Here is a 6826-nt window from a genome sequence, read left to right on the forward strand (position 1 = left end):
ACTCTTGCTAGGTAAATTATAGTTTGCTTTATACTGTGGATCCATATGTACTAGTCATAGTTACATGTCGACCTACCAAGATACACAATGAAAATTATTCATCATTTACAGAATTTGAAAACAAGTTAATTCTCAGTGACCTATGTTCAAAACTCCTACTTTTGAACATTTGGTGAGCTAAATACAAATTAATTAGAAACTTGTGCACAAAATTCCCCCATGAAATATATATGTATTTAGGAATGAGGATATATTTATTTGATAAAATTCAAAGATTAAACAATTTTATTTATTTATTTATTTATTTATTTATTTATTCACTCACTTTACATCCTAATCATTGTTCCCCCTCCGGGTGCACCACTCCCACTGTCTCTTCCCCTATACCTCCTTCCCTTTTCCTCTCAGAGAGCAAAGGCCCTCCCTGGGTAGCCCCTGACTATAGCACATTAAGTCTCTATAGGGTTAGGTATATTTTCTTCTACTGAGGCCACACAATACAGACAAATCAGGGAATGTATCCCACAGACAGGCAGCAACTTTATGGATGGTCCCTGCTCTATTTGCTTGGGACCCACCTGAAGACTGAGCTGCACATCTGCTAAATCTGTGCAGGAGGCCTGGGTCCAGCCCGTGTACGCTACTCTTTGGTTGGTGGTTCAGTCTCTGAGAGCCCCTAAGGGTCCAGGTTAGTTGGCTCTGTTGGTCTTTATGTGGAGTTCCTATCCCCCTCAGAGCCTCAATCCTTTCCCCAACTCATCTATAAAAGTCCCCAAGACCCAAGATCTCCCATGCTTATGGATCAGAAGAATTAACATAGTGAAAATTGCCATCTTACTAAAAGCAATATTACAGATTCAATGCAATTCCCATCAAAATTTCAACAAAATGTACAGACCTTGACAGAGTAATTCTCAACTTCATACGGAAAAACAAAGAACCCAGGAGAGCTAAAACAATCTTGAACAATAAAGGAGAACACGTGGAGCAATCACCATCCATGACCGCAAGCTGTCCTACAGAGCAATAGCAATAAAAACTTCATGGTACTGGCACAGGAACAGACAGGCTGATCAATGGAATCAAATCAAAGGCCCTGAAATAAACCAACACACCTATGGACACTTGAGTTTTGACAAAGAAGGCAAAACCATACAATGAAAAAAAAAAGCATCTTCAACAAATGGTGCCGGTCTAACTGGATGTCTGCGTGTAGATGAATGAAAATACATCCATGTCTATCACCCAGCACAAAACTCAAGTCCAACTGGATCAAAGACCTCAGCATAAATCTAGATACTCTAAATCTAAGAGAAGAGGGATTGGGAAATAGCCTTGAACACATTGGTTCGGAAGACAGCTTCCTGAACAGACCACCAATGGCTCAGGCTCTAAGAGCAGCGATTGATAAATGGGACCTCATGAAACTGAAAACCTTCTGTAAGGCAAGGGACACTGTCATTAAGACAAAACAGCAGCCTACAGATTGGATTAAACTATTTATAATTTGTTAGTTCAACATATTTGATAAAACACATAATACTATTTGAAACACCCACGTGAATTCCCATGATTATATTAAAAGGATTCAAGGCATTATGATTAGATTTTGTGATGTCCTTAAGATTAATGTTCTTCTCCTTTTTTTAAAAAAAAATATAACTTCCGTTTTATTTTTCTAAGGTATTTTTCTTTCTGCCTTCATGAAATCACCTCTTTACATGGGCTTTGGTGAAGGTCGTGGTGCAGCACCAGCAAGTCTGAATCGTGGTGGGGGTGTTTGGTCCTTCTGGGCTTCACGAGATCGATTCCTGACAACCTTGCTATGAATGGCACAGCTCACTCAGTAATGCAGCTTGGCATAGAGCTTGGGAAGCATGTAAGTGTCGAAGACGCTTGCTTCAGATATGTCCCTGACAGCAGCGGCTTCTACAATGTTCCGAATGTTCTTAATGGCCTTATTCCTTGGGTACGCACCGGGCACAGTTTGTGCAGCGAATTGGCTGCACATGGCCGCGGCCCTTTTTGGCTCAACCGTTGTTTCTCCTTTCTTTTTCTTTTTTCTTTTTCTTTTTTCTTTTTTTTTTTTTTTTTTTTTTGGTCATATTGGAGCCAAGACTCAAAAGAGCGAGATTAATGTTCTGAATGCTGGTCCTCAGCTTGTGGCAGGTTTTGAGGGCTGTGGGGCATTTAGGAGGAAGCACGGAGATAGTGGGATTAGATCACCAGGTGCATGCCTTTCTCGTTTGGATTTGCTCTGTTCTCTTCCTAGCCTGCTGCTACGTGTGGGTTCACCATCATATGCTTATATGTGTGGTCATGAAGACCGTCATTACTCTCCCACCAGGGTTTAAAAAGGCTCTGAAACTGTAAGCCAAAACAAGCCTGTTCTCCCTTAACTTGTTTCCTTCCACCAGATATTCTAAAGTAGCAAAAGAGAAAAATAATCCATATAGGACGTAATATATTTGATCAAATATGTATTAGTTAAACCAAGACTGATCACCCAAACTTGTGTAAGAATGGGAGAAGAGGAACCTGTTTATTAGTTTAATATACACAGACTTCTTGCATGGGGACAATTTTTCAAGAAACACATAGCACAAAATACAGCCATGCAAAGGAGAAAGGGGACATGGAAGTTCAGCTTTCAGAGTCTTGAGTGTTTCACTCTACTAACAGTATCATCTGCTGTGCAAAAGCTGTTAGCTTCGTGCAATCCTACTAGTGGATTCTTGGAGTAATATACTATGTTAGTGGACTAGCTATGTGGATTTATTTTTCCCACTCAACAAAAAGTGGGCCAGGGAGCTATATATGATGGGCGTGGCACTCATAGATGTTGATGCCAACGATGCCATTGTAACCTGAAACCTGCATAGGATACGATATGTACTTAATGTAGGACCGATCAACGTGTAAAGCTATTGTGTTTTTATGATTTAAAGTAGAAAATCCACTGACCTTTCAATCGCCTTTCATGAAGGGCTGTTATGGTTTGACTCTAAAACATGGCACCCAAGCTCGTGCACTGAATGTGTGGCCCCAGCTTTTGGTGCTGTTTTGGGTGGTTCCTTAGAAGGCAGGACCTGGCTGAGAGAAGCAAGTTGCTCATAGTCAGTTCTTTCCTCCCTCTCTACTTCCTGTCAGCCATGATGCAAAGCATCCCAGGCCCTGGATGGACCTGCTATCATCATGTTCACTTTCACCACACTCAGAATTAATGGGACCAAGTACCACAGAGTGAAATCTGAGAAACAGGACCAACATACATCCTTCTTCCCCCAACTCATTCTCAGGTCCTCGCTAGAGCAATGCAAAAGGACCCACACGCTATCTCACTGAAAAAAATCTAACTGTAGGCAAATATGTTCTCATTGTTCTGACCCAAATGTCCTAGAACCAGATCCCTGGTCTGTTGTTATTGAGCCCTGTTGATTTGATTAAGCGTGTTAAGGAGTTCTACTTGAACAAATACTTACGAATGAAACATTTACTAGGAAAAATATCTGCTCAGGCTGGGGCTTTTCTGACAATGGTAATGACCTTATTAGTTATTTTAATGGCTTTAATAGCGCCTTGGAGAGTAAGAAGATCTGCCATTAAGGGAGGGGAAAGCACAGCTGAGCTGTCTCATTAATGGATTGAACCACTCATTAGCTAATCTTTTCTAAAGTCCCTCATGATGTCCTGGCTAATGGCCACTAGAAATACAGAAGTACTTTAATACGGGGTCTTCAATCTAAAGCCTTTGTAGCAATAGCATTGATTACATTGCCCACAATAATAACAACACAAATTAGAGCAGGGGCCAACTATTGACGACTTAGTATGCATCAGACACCCTCAGCAACAGCATATCTGAAGAGACAAACTTGAATTAACACATCTGGCTAGCCAATAGATACCTAATTCAATTTGCACATAAATGCACTAAATTGGCACAGTGAACGTGACTGACTTTTCAAAAGTGTACAGTTGGAGGGTTGCAAATAGATCCTGAAGGCCATGCATGAATTTTTTCTTTCTTTCTTTTTTTTTTTTTTTTTTTTGGAGCTGGGGACTGAACCCAGGGCCTTGTGCTTGCTAGGCAAGCGCTCTACCACTGAGCTAAATCCCCAACCCTCATGCATGAATTTTATGGGCAGATATATATCATGTCTTGCCTTCATGGGGGAGAGATTTCATTTTCACTAGCCATAAGTCTATCTTGGGCTTACCAAGAAGGCTTGTAGTTGAGTTGTTTGTTTGTTTTTGTTTGTTTTCATTTATTTATTTTCAATTTTTTATTGTTTCTTTCATCTTCTTACCTTCTTTTTTTCTTTAAAAGCCAATCCAAAAGTCTTGAGTTGTTATCTCAATGGTAAATCGCCTGCCTAGCATTCGTGAAGCACTGGTCTTCGTTCGCCACACTGAAAATATAAATAAATAAAAGTTGATAAAATAAAAATGAAAACATCCATTTACTGAATTTAAAAAAAGCACTGCATTTAAGGCTACAGACAAAAGAGACAATGATTCAAAGTCCTGCACTGTTAAGGCTCTGAGGCTTCCAGCAACTGATCTGGACTATCCCGTCCCCCTCAGATCCTGACCAGGCAGCATTGCCAGAGAAGTTAGTATCAGACACACTGGGTGGCATCCAGGAGACAGGCTGGGAACTCAAATCTTCATTGAAATTGTGTGTTGCTCTGCGGTATGTGACTTTGCTCGATTTTTCAAATCTGTCAAGATTTGTCTATCTTTCGAAATGCAGACACTGGTAAAATAACCTCACTGGATTACAGTGAGAATTAAACTGAAATGAAGGGAGATGCATTTCTGTACACAGTAAGTACGCAATAGGTGGTGTCTGCTAATACTCTTAGCTGCGTTATCAATAATCAGAGTATGATGAGAGTCAGTCCACACCAGTGGGACTATGCTTCTACTTCCTCTGCCTAAAGCACAGACACTCCTTCTGAACTTGAGCCTCAGCTAAATTTCTGTTTATCCATCTCAAGTTTTGTCACTGAGATACACTCTTACTGGAGCTATTAGCCAAACGTAATGGTGCTGGCTATTTTTGTCAACTTGACGATTTTTTTCCTTCCAGAATCTGGCTCCTTTGTCAATGCCACTGTTACCGACCCCTCCTCTCCAGGGCCCTGCTCTCTGTATTTCTGCCTTGGATTAAATTGTCAAAAGTTATGTGGATGGTACCCATTTCTGAGTATCAAATAACAAAATAACTTTTCTCTGTATGCCCATTCCACCATGTGATCTTAGAGCTATCCCAACTGGATACACCTGGCTTACCTTTTGTACAATGAGTCCCCCATCTGCCATGGCAGGTGGCAGCCATTGTACTGAACCTGTTTCCCAGGTTCTTTCCCTAGCTCAACTTTTTCCTCTTGAATGAGGTCTTGACATGCCTCATGGGTAGCATTTTATGGACCCCCTCACAGTACTTCATCAAAGAAGGTTACAATTCAGTTCTCAACATTATCTTACCTTCTAGTCCTAACACCTAGATATTTGACACAAACCATTACTATCTTATTAGTTTATCTTTTGGTAGACATTTAGTAGCAAACGCTAGCATAATCTAGCCCTTTAAAATTCTATTTCATATCGTTTTGTTGATATAAATGCAAAAACTGCCATTAAAGGGGGGAATAAATGTGTTTTAAAATCCTTAATTCTTTTTTATAGATCTGTAAGAAATAATATGCAGCAACTACATTTTTAGTACTACTGTAATATTAAATATCATTAATAAAAGTTAAAGCTATATTAAAGAGGAAATTCTAAATATTTATCTAAAATATAAAAAGTTTCAAAGAAGAAACTCTCTTTTCTACGACCAACTTGCATTTTATATGCTTTTATGATCTTAATTATCTAAACTTATAGGCTTAGGATAGTTCAGACAACACTTAGCAAAAATAAAGGTACTCCATTCCCCGTATTGGGTTTTGTTTTCTCATGTTTAAAAACAGTAATGTGAAGTAAATGCAAAACCTTGTGTAGCTAGGCCGCCAGGGTGTCACTAAGATACACCCTTACCTGAGTTATTAGCCAAACATAACTGTGCTGGATATTTCTGTCAACTTGACAAACTCTATCAAACTGGATTTAGGTAAATTATTAATGATTGATTTGGGGAGGCCCAAATAAGTGTAGGTGATACCATCCTTGGGTGGGAGGTCCTGAGTTACAGAAAGCCATTAAGAAGCCATGGAGAACAAGTTTGTAGGCAGCATCCCTCGTCGTCCTTGGCTTTAATTCCTGCCTGCAGGTTCCTGCCTTGAGTTTGTGCTCTGATGGCCCGTCTGTAATGGAGAGTAAACTGTAAGAAGAAAGAAACCCAACTTTCCTTCCCAAGTTTTTTTCATCATCGTGTTTTTCACAGAAGTACCTTTCAAAGCATATGAAGACAATAGTTATCCACACACAGATAAAAACTTCTTGACATCTTATTCCTCTTAAAATTTTATACTAGGAGTTTAGTATTAGACCAGTGACATTTCCTAATCAAGAAAGTGCCCTCACATTAACCTATTCTGTATAGTTTTCTTTCAAATGAGGCTTGAGCCTACTTCAATAATCTCAGTAGCTTACATTACTCAGGAAAAATGGCCACTGTAACAATTCTCAAACCTCGGCACACCAAGCGTTCCTTCTCTAATTCACACAACATCCACTTTAGATAGACCTAAATGGTGGCACTCCTGTGTATGTATGTTCCTTCCAAGTGATGACTTGGGAATCCAGGATCCTTAACATTATGGATTCTGATTTCTGTGCATAGTTTCCAGGTGTGTTACATACACAGCCAAGGAGA

At 39.7% G+C, this 6826-nt stretch overlaps 1 pseudogene; it reads right to left on the reverse strand.

The window, feature by feature from the left end:
• Window positions 1-1707: 1707 nt before the first annotated feature.
• On the reverse strand, window positions 1708-5344 carry LOC134482432 (small ribosomal subunit protein eS26-like; annotated as a pseudogene).
• Between the last annotated feature and the right edge of the window lie 1482 nt (window positions 5345-6826).

The sequence above is a fragment of the Rattus norvegicus genome, chromosome 16 (assembly GCF_036323735.1).
Source record: "Rattus norvegicus strain BN/NHsdMcwi chromosome 16, GRCr8, whole genome shotgun sequence".
In the NCBI taxonomy this organism is placed as follows: domain Eukaryota; kingdom Metazoa; phylum Chordata; class Mammalia; order Rodentia; family Muridae; genus Rattus; species Rattus norvegicus.